Consider the following 18,531-nt stretch of genomic DNA (forward strand, 5'->3'; position numbering starts at 1 on the left):
TTGGTAAGAATTCCTAGCAAATATATGAAGCTGCATGCTGTAACCTCCCCAAACAATTTCAGTTCATCCAGGGAATTGTTTGGAAAAGGGATGCACAGACAACAGCTGAAATTTCTCTGATACAGAATCACATGCTGGTCAGACTGGCTCCCAGAGAAGCCTTAGGGAATTTAGGACTGATCAGAAAAAGCAGGAAAAAATGATTGTTGATGATACAAGGTTCTGAAGCATGTAGCTAAAGGAAACCATATTTGCAACAGTATTCTTATTTACTATAGCATGGTACTGGCTGCACAAGACATAGACATCAAGCTGCTAACTGAGTGAGCTGACTACGGTAAGGCAGTCTGCTAAGATCTGGTGTGTGTGCCCCAAGGAGGGTTTTAATGCTACAAATTTCACAAGCTCAGAGTCCAGATTCAGCTCTGCTCCCCCAGAAACCAACGCTAACACCTCCTCTGATGTTAACATGGGAAGAAGCAAATGAAAGCTAATGAGGAGAGGTTTTCACTATTCCAGCCTACATGCAGGTATTCCAGATTAGTTTGTTACAATAACCTGAAACTGCAGTTAAAGAAAAACAAGACCAAAATGCTTTAAAATACCGGGGGGGGAGGGGGGTGGGATGGACGGACGGACGCATTTTCCTTTTTTTTTTTCCCCTCTTTTTATTTTTGTAGTTAGCTTGTTTCTGAAGCTTATCCTTCAAAGCTGCTTGAAGGAAGGAGGAATTGTAGCACTAATGGGAGTGAATGGGGCCAGCTGGATGGAGCAGGAGAAAGGACAATAAACACAGAAAAAGAGGGTTGGCAGTCACGGCCAAGACAGCCGATTGTGGCAGAGCTGACCGAAGCTGCTGGCTGAACACAAAGCTTGTAAGAGACCCCCAAAGACTGACCCAAAGCCCACTGTGGCCAGGAGTAATCACAGGTTTTGAATAAAGCCCACAAAGAACAGAAAATCTGGGGAGCAGAAGGCCAGAGTGGACTAGCTCTCACCATGGGGTCACTTGGGAGACTCCTCTGCCAAAGCACTCATGAACTCAACCCCGACAGGCTCTTACTTTGCTTTTCTCACTGCAGTTTACAGAGCCAGAAGGGCACAGCCTCCTGCTTCCCCTTGCCTGCAGGAACTGTTCCAATTGCCACGGAAAAGGGGGTGCTTTCCACCCGAAACCTGGGTGCCTGCAGAGCCCGGTGTGCTGAGCAAGGCTGGGTGCTTTATTCAACTCCTGTTTCTTTCTCATGCGGCTCTTCCTTCCTGCCTCTCTGAAATTCAGAAGTATTCACCACGAGACAGACCTTGCTCCAGACCAACCAAAGATATCCTGCCATGCTGGCAGGAGAGCCAAAACAGGAGCTTTTTAGAAGCCCAGCTGAGGCTCCACTCTGCAAGTCCAACTCTTGATATACAGACCCCTACTCCAAGCAAACAAAAATCATTTAGAAGAGCTCAGGAAGCAGTCACCCCAGTCTGAGTTATCTTCTGGCTCCAGCACCCGTGGTGACTCCTGTTTTGGGAACAGCCTGGCTGCTCCGGTTTGATTTTTGGCAGGTTTTAGTCTAATGGGTGAATGGCAGACAGTTTAGCTCAAGGAGCCTCATTTGCTGCAACAGCTGAGCCTCACCTAGCTCCACTGGTAACCCAACACAAAAGTATCTTACAACAAGGAAGGAGACAGATCGCAAGCTGCAGAGGCTGTTCCTCCAAATCCTATTGCTCTCTTGTGTTTTACAAAAAACTTTGACGGAAAATATTTGAAATTACTTAATCCCATGAAGGACAGAATTTAAAAAAAAAAAAAAATTGTTTGTAGGCTTAAATAAAAGAAAAATTCCACCAAGGTGAGAGACAATTCTCTCCTCTGTCCTCCTGTCATCCTGCTTTTAAAGGATGAAATACAACTCATTAATACTACAGTGACTGAGCAATTCATTTACACAGTTTTACTGCTTTGGACAAAACACAGCCAAGTTCCAAGCCTGATGAAATATTCTTACCCACATAATTCATTTTGTGCAGCTTCAGCAAGGTATTTGGATTTGTGGCTGTTCCCATGTGAGGTTGAAACCGATTTGAAAATTCATGTGTAAGCCACGTGGATGAGGCAAGTCTGAGTATCAGGGAAGTGTCAATTAAATTTACCTTCCAGTCTGAAATAAAAGCCTTATGCAAAGGCCTTGAAAAGAGTCTCCATTATCATATCAATTGAAGACAACAGAAATAACTCAAGCCAGAGGTGAATACAAGCTTATTTCAAGACATGATAATAAAGTTTCAATCTATTTTATTAACATTGTGAATGTTGATTGCTGTACATAGTAATGGAGTATAGCATAGCAATTTATGGTTTTTCCTTTGATAACATGTACTTATTAAGGCTGTTATTGATTAAATGTAAATTAGCAACTCACTGATTAACTCATCCCTCATCTTTACTCTTCTATCACAGCAAAGACCATGTACGCAATTTAGAAATTTAGACATTGCTATTAAGTTGTATCAAACTGACAACTAGACGCACTCTCTCAGAGAAACAGATAGGACTTAGGGAAATAGCATTCGTATTGTGTAACGTTTGCAATTGTATTTTTTTTTTTCCATGGGCAACACCTTTGGGGAAACATTTTATCAAGCCAGTACGAAAAATCACTATGTATGAACAGAAACTGCTTTTCTAATGTAAAGTGAATATTACAGTGCTGGAGTTTCCATTTGCTCAGCAATCCCTACAGTTTTGATGCTTCTCTCAACCTTTTCAGCATGCACAACATAGCTACTCTCCCCTCCCTTGTAAGACTTCAGGTGACTGCAGCTTCCAGCTAGTTCTGGACCATACCCTGCCACGGGGCATCCTGCGACTTCTTGCTCCATAGGCACCCTGCCACGTGAGCGTACAGAGATGCAGGACGAAAATATAACCCTTAAAAAAAGTTTTGTAACCCTATCTTTTTAAAAGCCATTTACTTCACAAACTTATGAGTATTATTACCAACCCTCTAAACAACTGTCTCTGAAAGAATATTAAATCTTTATCTTGCGCCAATTGTCCAAACCGTTCACATACAAAAGGTGTAGGAGAGCATCCTCCACACAGGCAGATGATTTGGCTTTACCATCTAATCCTCCCACGGCAGCACCGAGTGCTGCCTCCACGAGATGCAAACCCCAGCCACGGCTCTGCAATCACATCCCCACAGGCACATTCACAAGAGGCTGGGACTCTTGAGGGAAAAGACTGCACATTAACTGAAAAGATCTGCCTGCCTTTAATGAGAAATTTTGGGGAAAGAGAATCGAAATTATGACAATAATTTCATACAATGCTCCTTTCACTTCTATGCTAGATTGTAATCTACAACATACTATAGTATTATCTCTTTAATTCAATATTAAAGAGATACTTGTTGACCTTTCAACAAGTTTTCTTTCAGATCATTACTAAAAAGATACCAGGAAGAGCTGATAAACAGATACCCAGGTGGCTGCTGGGTCTTTTTGTTCCTGAACAGCTTCACCAGCTATAGCCCTCATAAAACTCATGAAGAAAACCACCCGCCTTCTTGACTTGGTGGTGGTGGTTGGAAATAGCCACTTAGCAATAAGCAAGGGTTTCTCTTGCTGACACCTGGCTAAAACAGGAGTATGGGGAGGGCCAGGCTGAGGCTACATGGGGAGTGTAATGAAAGGTCATTCGTAAGAAAACTGTGGTTTCTTTCCTGCTTTGCTGTTGCCAAGATCTTTCAAGTTTCTTTTTTGGTCCTCAAAAAAGTCTGCAGCAGTTTGCCCTTTTGTAGGAGCCAGGTGAAGGGATGCAAGATGTCTTTATGGAGTTAATTCATTCCCCTTTCAGTGCAATTTTAATGCACTAACAATCCATTTACATGTTTTTAATATAAGTCTGGAGAGCCCTTACAGAGATGATGAGGAAGGCATCAGCTGAAGCAGGAAGCTACAAAATCAATTAAACCAGGCAAAAGAGTCTCTGGTGCTGGCTGCAAGGGCAGGTGTGGCTGGGGGAAGCCACATCAGCAGCTTGTCCTGCTTTCTCGGTGTGAATCACTGACTGCCCCCAGTTTTGTGAGTCCAAAGAAGCTGGCAAACTGTTTCCACTCCACAGTCCTGCCTGGTAATCCCTTCTTAGCACAAACAGGACTACTGGAGATGAGCCTCCAGGGCCCAGAAATGTTAAGTACTTCCTAGAGACAGGGCAGATGCGACAGCTAATGAGGTTTCGGACAAGACCTACTTCTGTGGGTAAAAAAATAAAGAAAGGAAATGTTATTTAGCTTCCAACTTATGGGGAAGGAGGGAGTAGAAACATGAACTGCTGGATGAGCATTGCCTGATTTCTGGAACTGCGGTGTTAGATTTTCCCAGGCAGACTTGGACACAGAACGCGTTGCTCGCAGTTAGCTGCAGATGCAAACAACGTGCTAATATACCATCTAAAACCACACGGCGCGTACCTTGTTGTTAACAGACCTCTCAGAACAAACTGGAGGCTGGAATAATGTTTCTAGCCCTAACTCCACCCTAAGGAGCAACCCTACACCACCACCACTGGAATCAACAAACTGCAAAATGCAAAGCTTATTTATTTACTTCCTATGTGCCATTTTAAACATAATGTATCAGACTTGCAGTCAGATAAAGGACATCACAAATTAAAATACCTGGAATATAGGCACAATTTAGGAGGAAAGCAGTACTTTACTTCCTTCTGCAGCTGGAACTGATTGCAAAAATGACCTTAAACTTGCTTAAGATTTGTACTTGCACAGACTAACGACAACAAGAAGAGTTTAATGACCTGTGGATAAAAATATATATAAAAAGGTGGAGCTGGGAGTAGAAGTCCAGCAACTGACAGAACAAAGGTAGTATCTTGAAATGACACAAGATGTGCTGAATCCAAGAGTGATCATTAAAATAAAAAAAGTAGATAGTAAACAGAGTTGTTTATGCAGAGTACTAATGAATTAAATCATACTACAGCAAAATAATAGATACTGTTATAGGAAATCCTGACTGATAGGTAATCTGCTGGTGAGGTAAAGAAAAGCTAGATTACTATGGGCATGCGATCAGAAAACAGAGTCCCAATTAAAGCATGATCAATTCAGCTCCACAAGGGATCCACAAGAAAGAGGAGATGCTATGGCATTTTGCTTGCACTACTGAAGAGCAACACAAAAATCGCTTAAGTATCAGAGTTATAACCTAAACCTGGTCTACGATGGGGGGAGGTGAAGATTATATTATTAATAATGTTGGGGTCACAGCCAAGTCAAGGAAACTGTTGATTTAAAACACTTTAACTAGTGAACACCTAATGGGAAGGTCCTAAAGAAATACAACTGTTTCCCTTGTCAGCATATAGTCATGCAATTGAACAAGTATCAGATTAACACATTTTACTTCATAACCGAGGCGGCGCAGAGCACGTGCTCACAGAGTTACAGCGACTCAGGCAACGGGCAAGAACTTCTTAGTCTGGTCATGGCTCCATTCTCTGCAGCCACAGACTAAAAGACGTTTTTCTTTTTCTCTCTAGCAAGTGTATGTAAAGGAGACTTCCTGTACTAGAAAAAAATATGTATATGTTTACTTGGAAGCTGTACAATCAGGTCAGCAGTCATAAACTTTCATCGAAGCAGGAAAGACTGTCCATAAGCATACAGATGCCTGATATTTGCACCCAGAAAGCCACTTTAGCTATTTCTGGATGAGTAACGAGCTACAGAACATCACTATTTCAAGGATCAACAAAGCCTCTAACTGTAAATGCTACATATTTCATATCAACTTAAATAAATTTCAGAAATACACAGCTATAAAAAAAAAATCTGAGCATCCCTTACAGTGTCTGAGCATCCCCTAACAGCGTCTGTTGCTTGGTTCTCAGTTCTGACTCCGACTTTCAACATATCTGGATTTTCGTACATTTTCAGAAGCTTTTGTTTCATTCACGCAAGCATCCAAGTCCATCCACTCTTTCTGGAACAGGCTATTCCATATACTCCTTACACAAGTACAGCTTTTAAAGCACACTTTGAGCACACCGGAAACTGACTGGAAATAATTAAAAAAACAAATGGAACTCTGTGAGCTGTTCTATATAAAAATGTGAGTCAAAGGGGCGTATCATATTTAAAGTTACACATCTATTCCAGGAGAGTTATTTCGTCCACATTTCAGAGCTAACTATCTGTAGCAATATTGAGTAAGAAAGTACCTAGAGAAACAATTCAGAATATAACTAAGATACGAACCTTGAAAATATCATATCAGATTAGGCTTGGTTGAATGAGGAAGACGATTTGGGGATCAGGTTTCTAGCAAAATTTCAATGCACTGGCTATAATGAGGGCTTGATTTGTTCTCAGGATTCATTTAGCCAAAAAGGATATCCCACAGCGGGATAGAGCCGGTGAAACGACCATGACCATCCCCTCACAAGCGTTTTGAAAGGAACAGAGGAAGAATGAAGCATGTTGGGGACTGGAGCCATCATATTCAGGGTTATTCTAACTTCCACTCGGGAAAGCAGTTCTGGAACCCTAAAAATACCTTAAAATCACATTCCCTACCTCCCTAGTCCCTGGGCTGCTATTCTGAGACACACCTAGAGGTCAGAAATCGCATTTCTCACCAATTGACCTAGGAACTGCAGGACAGCCGGGCTGACATCGTATCTGAAAATAAAAATACTTCAAAGGCAGCTACTCTTGCGTGAGATGCACAAATCTGAGGATTAGGCTGCAAGGCTAGTAGGACTCAGATGAATGAAAAATTATACTTAAAGATCTGTAGAACAGGGCGACCAAAAAAATCCTGGCAGAATATTTTTTGTGTCAGATAATTCTGACTAATCAAAACAGAAGTACCATAGAAACATGTCAGAATTCACATCTTGTTTAAAAACTGCAAAGAGCTATTTACTAGTATCATAATGCAACACTTCCACACAACTGAAACAGAATGCTGCAATTTTCAAATCCGCAAATGTATTATCAAGATTTTTAAACTCTGGGATAATATCAACTAAAAAGGCAACATTGGGAAAAACGTTACAGGTTCATGCATCTTCAGTGGCCTGAAATAAAGCTAGCATTTGAAGTGTTTTTCAGGAGGCAAATAGGGTCATTGTGTGGGAAAACTATGCAAAATTATAGCTTTTCCCATATTCTGGGAATTCCAGTTTCCATCCAGCACTTCTCAGGTACAGGTGGGAATGTAAACATACATAGGAAGTAGATGCCATGAGCAAGAATATGTTGCTCGTATGCAGTATGTTGCTACAATTGCTTTTTCTGACCTGACTTACATTAAGGCCTCGAGTAAGCAAAGCATTTTTTGCATGTGCGTAACTAACACGCAAAATCATTGTGCCCTACTAAACATTTGCGTGCCTTCAAAAGATTTCCTGGTTGGAACCTAAAGTCAGTTTGCTTTACAAAAACAACTGCAGCTATTCCAATATAGTCCTCACTACAGCTACAAATACCACTTTGAAAGAAGCCCTGCTGGAAATGTAGTAATCAAATCACAGGCAGCCCAGACTGTGTGCCTGGACAGACTGCAGAAAACTCTGCTAAGAGGTCTGACCACACGAGCATGTGTCTGAACAGCCACGTAATGCCCAGCTGGGTAGGTAAGGTGTTGCTAGGACCTCTCAGCCTCGCATAGTTCATTAAACTGCCTACGTGGTTATGCTACTGAGAAAGGTGCACTCCACAGCAGAGTTCATTTAACACCTTGTGCACCCCATTCGGGTTGTTAAGCAAAGGGAACTCAACACCAGCTCCTTAACCGTGAAGCTCCCATCTCATTTGCTTCTCCTTTGTATGCAACACGGCTCTAATCTGCTGCCCTTCCTCCTCCTACAGAGAGGCTGAAGCAGCAGAGGCACAAGGGTTCAACTCCTTCTTGTAGGACAGGTGGGGTGTTTTCAGATTCCCTGACATTTCGCTCTCTGAATGAGGAAGATAAGGGATGAGTATCGAATGGTGCCAATAAATGCAATACACCAGATGGAAAAGGATGAAACAATATACACTGAAGTTAAAGACTGTATATACAAGAGAACAAACAGGGTTATGGCTGCACAGAGTAACCCAAATAGCAGATATAAGCATCAAGTTTTTCTGCTCCAAAAAGGACCGAAATCTTTGTGCTAAAGGAACTTGCATACTTTGGAGTCGCATCCGCATCTATATCTATTTTTATGTTAAAAGTATGGACATGTTCACAGTAAGGAACTTTCTGCAAAATCTTCATTCTGTTGCTTTAACCTGACAATACACAATGTTTCCTCTCACCTTCTCAATGCACACAAAATTATATAATGTGCATTACCTACCCTGTTTTGCAGCTTCTTTTCCTTTAGTTTATTACAAGCATCTAAATCCCAAACACTGAAGTGTTTTGCTCTTCAGATTAACTATGTACCTGAATGATGCCTGCTCAGTAGTAAAATTTCAGCTTTTCATCCCAACTGCCCTCTGGTAATATAAATCCCATAACATCATTTTGAGGTAAGTTAATTGCAGACTTGAATTTAAAATGCCTACTTCATGTTCTTATCTTTTGAGTCAATAATTCCTTTGGACTGCATATCATCTTGTCATTTAGCTAGGCTGGTGGATAGATACATGACAGAGCCCGAATTTTCTGTAGACCTTTTGCCTTTCACTGGAAGTGATTTAATACTTGAGTATTTGTGTTAATTTGCACATTCTGACCTGCAGCGATGGAGATATTTGATCACTCCAGCAGTAGCTGCTTATGTAAAGAATATTTTTTCCTCTGGTTTAACATATGCTAATAATGATATCTATGCCAGCACTTCCCCAAGAGTTTTTAAGAAAAAGTCAGATTCATCATCATCTTTTCCACAACTGGAATATGCAGACATAGATACAGGACTTTTTCAACTATATTTACACTCAAACCAGGCCTCTAGAATCAGGAATGTATTTTTTAATTTTAATTCTCTCCACAAACCATGCTGAATTTTGCAATAGGAGAATAAAGATGTTAACACAGTGCATTTCCCATTTTTTAAAGGACTTGGAAATGTCAATCTGTACTGTACTGCGCAGCCTGTGGGAGGAAAACTCCCTGGTTTTCTCCATGACTGTTCACAATTATTAACTGCCATGTGAAAGCAAAAATCCTTAAAATATTGCAAAAACTATGCATGGTAGAGTCAAAAGGAGGAGCAACTGAAATGAGTATTCATTACAAACATCAGCATACAAAACCTGCTCCCTCAAGGGGTCTGGGGGCAAGAAGTCCCAATTCCAGGTCTGTACGTGTTGCCTCTCCTTTTTCTCAGGGCTTTTTCTCTTGTATGCAGTTGGTATTTATTCTGCGAAACATTGTTTTTAGAAAATATGAAGCTTTTTTTTTTAAAACCTTATATGCAATACTTCCAGCTTCTCTCCAGTCCTTAGCACACATCTACATAACATATATAGCCAAAAAAACCCCGTTTTTAGTTGGGATGTATAGAAAGGAATTAGACAACAGGAATATTCTCTTTCTGTAACTCATGACATATGGGCACTCTACCAAGTGATGGAGGAAAAGCTAAATAATCCCCAGAGAAATCTGGAGGTTAATGCAGACTCAAGTAAACATGGAAGGCAATGAGAGTCAAGAAGTAGCAAAGTTTTTCTTGAAGGCTGCCAAGAAAATAGGTAGGCAATGTATATATTTATTTTATATATATATAAATGAAGATAACAAAGCCTAGGGAACGCGGTCAGAACAACATGAACAATAATATATCAAAAAGTGACAGAAAGGAAGATAAAGGTATCTGGCACAAAGCTATGTCATGGTTAAGGACCTTACCCCCTGCCACAATGTCACATTAAAGATTCCTCTAGAAGACCTTGCTTTGTCTAAAAGCTACAGATTTCCCTAGATGACCCCATCTGTAAATGTCTGTGCAGGTATGGAGGGGGAAGAGAAATTGAATTGCTTTACCAGTGTCACTGTCCTCTCACTGAGAATGGTCTCAAAACCAGCAGATTTCACAAGAAATTCCATCACACCCTGGACAATTTAACACTGGAATTGTCTATCAGGATCCCTTTCACCGCTATGACCTGCCTTAAATGTTTCATATACAATAACATGTTCTATTTAAAACTCTAAATAATATCCCTATATGCTATATATGAATTCCTTTTCTTCCTCACAAACAGTTTAACTATACAGTTTCACAGAAGTGTGTTTGCCAGTAAGTAAACACAAGTTTATCTCTGAAACCAACCTATAATTTTAGGAACGCAAAGAGAAAAGATTAATTTTAGCACATTAACTGATGGGTGCAGAGTTTTTGTCACTGAAATGAGTTGTTTTTATACTATTTCTCCATCCTAATTATAAACTGCCAAGAAACTGAAGTCAATTATAGTGCTATGATCAACAGCGTTGACCTTTTTGCCTTTTCGGTACTTCTATTAAGTCAGTTAACTGGGAGAGCAAAATTAGAACAAAGACTGACACTGGAGTAAACACCAGGAAAGCAGTGAAAATGGTGGGAAATTACCATTCTCCCTCCTCTTTGCAGCATTAAGAGCAGAGCCTTATTCTCAGCTGAAACCTTAGTCTGCTAAATTAGGTAGAGGTTTGGAAAAGAATGTTCTGATTGTTAATCATGAAATGTGCTGTAATCTTCTGCAAGGCAGCCCTAACCTCCTCAATCAGCAGCCTTTTCTTACTTAATTACATGATTGTAAGTACCGCTAAGGAGGTGCTGTCAGATTTACATTGGAGTTCTCTTAGACATTACCACTGTAGTCATGGTGATGATATATAGAAATGGACAAAATGCCAGAGACCGGAGAAAATGTCAGAGTTATGGTACACCCACACTTGCTCCTTGCCTAGGATTTACTCAGTATTTTTCAGTTAGCTTGAAAGATTATCTTACTCAGTATACTAATATACCAAAATAACAAGATTAATAGTACATGTGTAATCTTATTGCTAAACACATACACCAGGATAATTCTCACCTCTAAGTGTAACTCATAACTGTTTGGGAGCCCGCCAACATGGGACACGCATGAGAAAAGGGCAGGAGTGTGTGCAGGACGTGGGGTGAGACCGGGTACAGTCAATGCATCCCTCTCCCTGCAAACACAGCAAGCCTGCGGAAACAGCTTTGCTTTGCAGAAGCAAATCACTTCCATGCTGGCAGTTGGCTGTTGTGGCCTGGGAGCCACATCCCATTATTCTGAGCCCTGAAAGCTGCCTTCAGGCTACTAATTATTCCACCCTCAGATGCAGAAAATTATTATTAACTGCATATTTATAACCAGAGGAAGGAAAATAGTGGCAGTGGGGAAACCAAATTATAAATATTTGTTAATTTAGCAAGCTCTTGCCAAATTTTCTCCAAATATTCTGACTACTAGCATCCATTTTACAAGACCCTTACTATGGGTGAGCGGTACACTTTGATACCATTAAACTCATAACTGTCTACACTAATTCCTAACAGAAAGGCTACAGCATCATGCTTCATACCTCATTCCCCCAGGAGGTCGCTCAGCTGAGCTCTTCGTGGCTTTGTGGAACACCCTGACTGTCATTTACCCAGGTTTCCACCCAGAGAAGCTTCCTTCATGCAGACCAAAGCAAACACTCTTTTTTAAAATGAAGCTATGTGACAGCAACCAGCAACAGAACCGGGCTCCTGATTTACAGTTGTTAGCTAAGGTAGGAGTTAAATTTCCTTAATTAGCTCCACAGTTAGTGTAAATGCTCTCCAAAGACAATGGGGTTCTTAATTCCTGCCAGCTGTAGATCTCATCTTCAGCGACTGGCATTATCCAAGTTGAATAAATGGATGATTAACTACCATCTTGGGTTTATCTCCCTTTTATTACTAGTTCCCACAAAGTCTGACTTCCATTTCTGTAGCGTGTGCACAGTTCACACGTGTAAAAGGGTGGCTTGTGCTACAATAGCATCTGAGAGCTCCAAGATAGGGAGAGGGCTCCACTGCAGTGGGCTCAATATGAACTCTGTGCTCCCTATTACAGGGATACGGTTATGAGCACATCATTCCTCACCGTACATGAATATAGCTGAAATTCTTATCTTTGTAGACTAAGGAGGTCAGCATTTACTACTGCACGTGCAGGCGGCACACAGTACTACGCGTAGTTCACCTGTTCATAATTTTTACAGTCTGCAATACTTTTCAGACGGAAACACTGCCATCTTTACAGGGGTCATGTGGACAATGTTTCTTATGCTGTTCCAAATAGATTTTTGTTGTGTTTTCTTTCCTCATTTTGCAATGAACAAAAGGTACAGAACACCCCAAGGAAACATGAAACTGGAGGCAATCAGTTCTCAGATTCAAGGGGTAACAACTCTTCTGTGTTCTCAGAAAAAAAATTAGAGGATATAAATCAAGAACAGAGCTAGGAATTAGAAAAGGCCACATCAGCTAGAAAAAGAGATCCTATAAGCGGCGTAGGAACAGTTACCAAGGTAAAGCAGTTGTAGATAATAATGTCCTATCCATCTACATTTATCACTGTACAGAGGTATTCCAGAATAGAAAGTAACTACCTGTGCTCAGGCTACAGAGTTAACAGTACATAATATGTGACACGTCCACATAATGGACCTTATGGGAATAGGGGCTGAAATCCCATTTCCTGGCTGGGGCATGGTTGTTGGTGCTGATGTCTCTTTCCTTCATCCTGCTGATCACTGATAAGTATTTGCTTATTACAACTATCTTGTCAGTCACAAAGGCCATCACTGCAAGTTAATAATGTACCATTCTGCTGGATCAATATCTTTACAGATTCTCCTGTCCCCGATACAGAAAAGTTATTAGAAAGGTTAGACTGCTTGAGCTCAATTCATTCATTTTGTAATGCAGGTGGCTTCCGCGGGCTCACTCCAGGGACAATCTAGTCTGTCATGAATAGACACAATGAGAAACAGCTTGAGAATATGATCATGGCACAAATGAAAGAGGAGAGTGGCTTTTTCTTCTGTGGGTATAAGATTAACAATTAAATCAAATCAACAATTACAAAGGTAACTGTTAACTTCCAGCAAGCTTTATGCATAAACTCAAGTTTCATTACAAAGTACTTTTTATATGTGGGGGTCATGGCTACGTTCTTGCTTTTGTCTGCCCGTGAATTAGCAGAGCTGTTGTGACCAACTAAGATGCTTCAGCTAAAGCACCTGATCTATCGGGAAACAGTAAAGTGTTCTTTGTAGACAGTCTTGAGTTTGGCATTTATTCCTACATCAAGTCAAAATAAGGACATGCTAATTATTATTCATATATATTATTCATCTCTTTCTGTCTCCTGATATGCCTTGGTTGGTGCTGGTGGATGGATGAAACCCCTGCTAGCAACCTTCCTCTAGTTGAACAGCCAGCTATCTTATTTACGTTGCATGACACTATGGGGATCAGAAAGACAGCAACATTGCTTTTTTTATAAGAAAGTATTATATAGGAAAAGTGAAATAACATTAACATACATTATACACTTCCTCAAATATTTACCAATAATACTGCAAATGCCCAGTAGCTGTCTCCAGTGTCGTGCTGGGTTTAAAGACCCATCTCCTCAGCATTATCCCCTGCTCCGTGTGGAGCGTTTATCTGCTATTGACATGACTGGATTTCATTAAAGAAGGCCAAGAGGTATTAAAGATCTCCAGAGGGTTTGCTGCTTCCTGCCTACGACTGCTGCGCTCTTTTCTTCTATGAAGTCATTACTGCATATCATTTCCTCGTCCATAATTATTTTCTAGCAACCACAACATACCATTGTATTGGGTTCATACACGGCCCTCTGAAATTTCAGAGCATCGCTAGGTTTTTGAAATTAGGAGCAATTCCCCTGAAATACAAGAAATGTTGTTGGCAAGTAATAAGGTTGAAGAGTCACCATCATATAGGATTTAGCCAGGACACCTCAAAAATGACTGAATTCATCTCCAGTTAAATTCCTTAGTTACTAGATTCCTGTATTATATTTTGCATAACTAAACAACTTGCCTTTACAACTGAAGATATCCTAATTAGATGTTCCAGGTAAGATTAGAAATAAAAGGTCACTGAGAAACAAAAAATGAAGCTTCCTTCTTTGCTACTCTGTAATGTATTAAAATATCATTAAAGAATGTATTTATAATTTGATGGTTTTAATCTTAGAACAGCACTAAGACTTTCAAACTTCATCTTTGCTACTTTTCCTAGAGGACTTGTTATAAGACTAGAGATCTTTTTACAAGTGTTTTTTTTTCATCCTCTTAATAAACAGAAAATAAATTGCTGAATCTTTCAGAGAGAACAAATGCTTATTTATCCAAATCAGCTATTTAGAAAAGCATGAAATATCTTTTCCTCTCTCATCTATTTAGGATTAAGATCCATTTGTGATCACAATACTATAACATCTGTCCTCTAGGGAAAGAAAAGACATGATTTCTCTGGACAAAATGGTAATACTTTTTAAAAATCAAGTTATTTTATATAACAAGAAGAAAACCAGGCATAAATTCCCCCTTTTTTTTTTTGCAAAGCACATCGAGCTTAGTAACGTTACCTTCTAATTTCTTCTGTTTTTCATACTAATAGGGAAAATATTCCTTAATTTCTTGACAGTTCTACCTATTGAAATCATGCTCTGATGACAAAAATAGAAATTGGACTTCTGTGGGTGGGGAGGGGGAATTGGGAAAATGTTTTCATGTTTTAAATCAAACTTAAATTAAATCCTGAAGATAAAAAGCATCCACATTCCAGAAATCTGCAGCAGTGGCGATAGATTATCTCTTATTCTATAAAATTGCATTACATTAAAAAGCAAGACTAATAAAATGAACTCTTTAAAATTTCATTTTAAATAAATTAACTACGCAGTGTTTTTAGTGTATAGTTATCAACAGTAGCCCAGCATTCACGACACCACAGGAAAGATGCTTCTGAAGGAAAGGGTTTGAACATCCTCAAATTTAAATATCAGAAGACCTTAGTAATAAAGGAGAAAACTGCAACTGCTGCTGTAAAGTTGAAAATATTAGAAGTCTTATGTTTAATCATCTATAAATCTAAAATAAAACTAGGACTGATGACCTATCAGCCACCAGTCTACCTACTCCAGGTTAGAAATATTTCTATTGAGCTCATTTTGTCAGCAAGAACAGGAAAGAAATGATAGTCTATTTGAAGAATTCTCCGACTAAATTACAGCCTTCCAGTGCTTCATATTCAATAGACCACAATAAGTTAACAATGTGGGATCAATATTCTGTTAAAATATCTCATTTAAGAGATTATAATGCAAGATCCACTCTAAGTGGTCTGTTACATTCTTCTGCTTCTGGAAACTAGTCTCTACTGGATAGGCACCGAACCAATGTAAAACAGACTGCCTGTGGAGAGATATTTTACTAACTACTGCAAAGGACTGTGGAAAAATAATCTATAACAAACACAGACCAATGCAATGCTCATTAAGTTAATAGAAATCTCAGTTCCTGCAACCACACTGTATGGCAGGTCTGTGTCAAATGGTTTAGCTTTTCTCCTGCTGTCTCCTCTTGTTGCATCTCTCTGATAATTCATCAGCCTCTTCAATTCCCAGCCCTTGTCTGTTATGCTGAAGTTTTGTTTAGCAGGAATATGAAAACAGTTTTAAATAATATGAGATGTTTATTAAAAGAAAAAAAAAATTCCCCCAAAAACATAGGTGCATCCCATGAGAAAGTTTTGTGGGAAATTTTGGCATAAGCTGTGTTTGGCATATTGTTAATTTAACATGATCAACACTCAACAATGCACATCAACCATTCTTCCTAAGAAAAAAACAGAGGAACTTCATTCTTGCCAACAGGAGGAAACTCAAATCCGAAATTCACTGCTGATCTCTCACAAACCTTGGTGAGAGCTGACATCAAGGTCCATTCTCTATTTCTTGCTCTGAGCCCTCCCAACATTACTCATGCTCATCTTACTGAATGCCATCCCTCATTCTCTGCAGACCAACAGCATAATAAAAATTAAATGCAAAAGGGTGTACAAAACACCTCGCCTTGCACTCCTGGTAGCACAGATCACAACATGTTCTGCAATGCTACCTATACTATGAAGACTGTAATGTGCCACCGCAAGAAAGGTGATGCTTTTGCTCTGACCTTTGCAACAGCAGAGAATTGGGTAAGTGGGAAATGGGTAATACTTGGAGCTTCTGCAGGAATATGCTTATGGGTTTACAGCACAGGAGGCAAAGAAAGAAAACACTTTTCATATGGTGCAGAAGGCCTGGAAGTTTACAGAGCTCTTCACTCCTAGGAGAGTTCATTCACACCTCATCCTGCTCAGTCAATGCTCCCGCATTCAAGGGAAGCTCTCTGATGCCATGGGAGAGCAGAGCTCTGCTGCTCCCCCTTCCCTACCCCTTTGCCTGAGCTATGGAAACATTCTGCATTTCAGACGTAATTACCGTGGTCACTAGACAGCAGGTAGTACACAGGATCTTATACCTGCACACATGCACAGACCAGTACTTAACCTGGACAGTTTTTCTCTTTTTGGGTATATGCTTATTGTTTTAAAGACTGTAAATAACCACACAGTTAATTCAGGAATTGCTGAATAGGAAAGTGTCTGCTTACCCATGAAAAATGGGAGTAATTTGCCAGCACCATCATTCATTCCCATGGTGGAAAGAGCATATTCTTTGGGAGGCAATAAAAATCCCACCAAAAGCACTATCTCAGCATCTTTGGTCTGAGATTGTCAATTTATGAGCAATAAAGTATCATCCATACTTTAGTAAGTGGTTTTAGGTCCACTCACACTAGACTGCAAGCTTTTGGGGCCCAGGGTGATCATTTTGCTGTCTGTACAATGTTGAGAACAGAGAAACTCCTCCTGTGTCAGCCTGCTTGGTCAACTCAGATTGATTACACAGAAGAAAAGAGTAGCAAATAACTGCTGCCAGACGTTAAACCCCATTTCATAATTTGCTTGTTTTCATAGAATACTTTTATTCGCTTTCAAGGATACTTTTATTGACTTTCAAGGATGTTCATGTGAGCATGAACGAATGTAGAGATGGAAGCTCAATGCATGTAAAGTCTTTCCACTCTAACAGGTGCGGTGGCAATTCACACAGCAGACAGCAGTGCAACATCTCAGCCAGGCACAGGGCATATTAATCAAATGAGACTTCTAAAAGAGAATACTTTCTGTATAAATCAAGCACATGTTCATGCAAAAATGTGAATATTAAGGGAAAATTAAAAAAAAGAAAAAGAAAAGAAAAAAGCTTCCCCTCTGTACATGAAGTTTGAAATAGAAATCCAGCAAGTCTAACTTTCCCTGGTTTCTGAGTTTCAGCTTTCCTGCCTTGTACAAAATGGAAGCTGTACCATGAGACTTGTGATCTGTTAACACAATGCTCCAGCTGGGGGGAGGAAACAAATCAGTTTAGCATTTTTATATTTTTAAATCTCTTGCCTGCTGATGTTCTCTTCCCTCTCTGCTCATTTCATATGAAAGCTTTATTGTGGTTCAGCTCCTGCTTTTATTTGTTAGTATTACAGTAATCCGATTACAAAACAGGAAAAAATAGCATGCAATTTAGGTGGCTAATCACGCAGCCTGCATGTCAACTTGCAATACTGGAATACCTGTAAAAAGGCAGTTTGTGGCTGATCCGGAGACAGCTGACGTTAATGGAAATAGCGCAAGTGTAAGTCAAGCCCACGGTGAGCAACCAGAATCCTTGTAACTAAATGTTTATCATGTGAATGTGGACAGCAAACATTGTTAATGGGCAATTTTAGTCGCTTGCCCAGCAACAAAGAGTTAAGTTCAGCTACATAATTGTTTACTTCACATAATTTTTCTTGATGATCTTCCCTTGTCTAAACTATCAAGTCACACTATGATTGGCTAAGGAGCCAATTCCTTTGCTGGTGTAAATGCATGCCCCTCTGCAATTCTCAAAGCAGTGGTTCAATTTACATCAGCAGGGAGTTGGAGTTTCTCTCAATTTTAAGTGGGTCAGGCTGATGTGCTTCCGTACGTCTGATCAGAATTGAGCATCTGCTGTATACGTATGAGACAAAAAGACACTACCTTAAACAGACAGGACATCCACCATGGAACAGACATCACAGCTGGAACACACCAAAGCACGAAACACACTGGCTGCATGAACTACTTTCCCTTGCACAAGCTTTAGTAGATAAACATTTTTAGGTGTAATAGCCTACAAATGTTAATGTTTAAATTAGATTATTTTATTTTTGTTTCCTGTGATCTTGATTGGGCAACAAATGTTTAGGAAGACACCAGGAAAAGTGTACAAATAAAAGACTGTACCCAAGAAACTGTCTGCTACCATACAGGGATAAGGAGGACATTCTTGAGATTGAGACACGAGGTCAAAACTTTCATCTGGGTTTGATAACCACCCCCAGCGCAGGTTTTAATGCAATCTTGTACCA

Source organism: Ciconia boyciana, chromosome 11 (assembly GCF_034638445.1).
Source record: "Ciconia boyciana chromosome 11, ASM3463844v1, whole genome shotgun sequence".
NCBI classification, from domain to species: Eukaryota; Metazoa; Chordata; class Aves; order Ciconiiformes; family Ciconiidae; genus Ciconia; species Ciconia boyciana.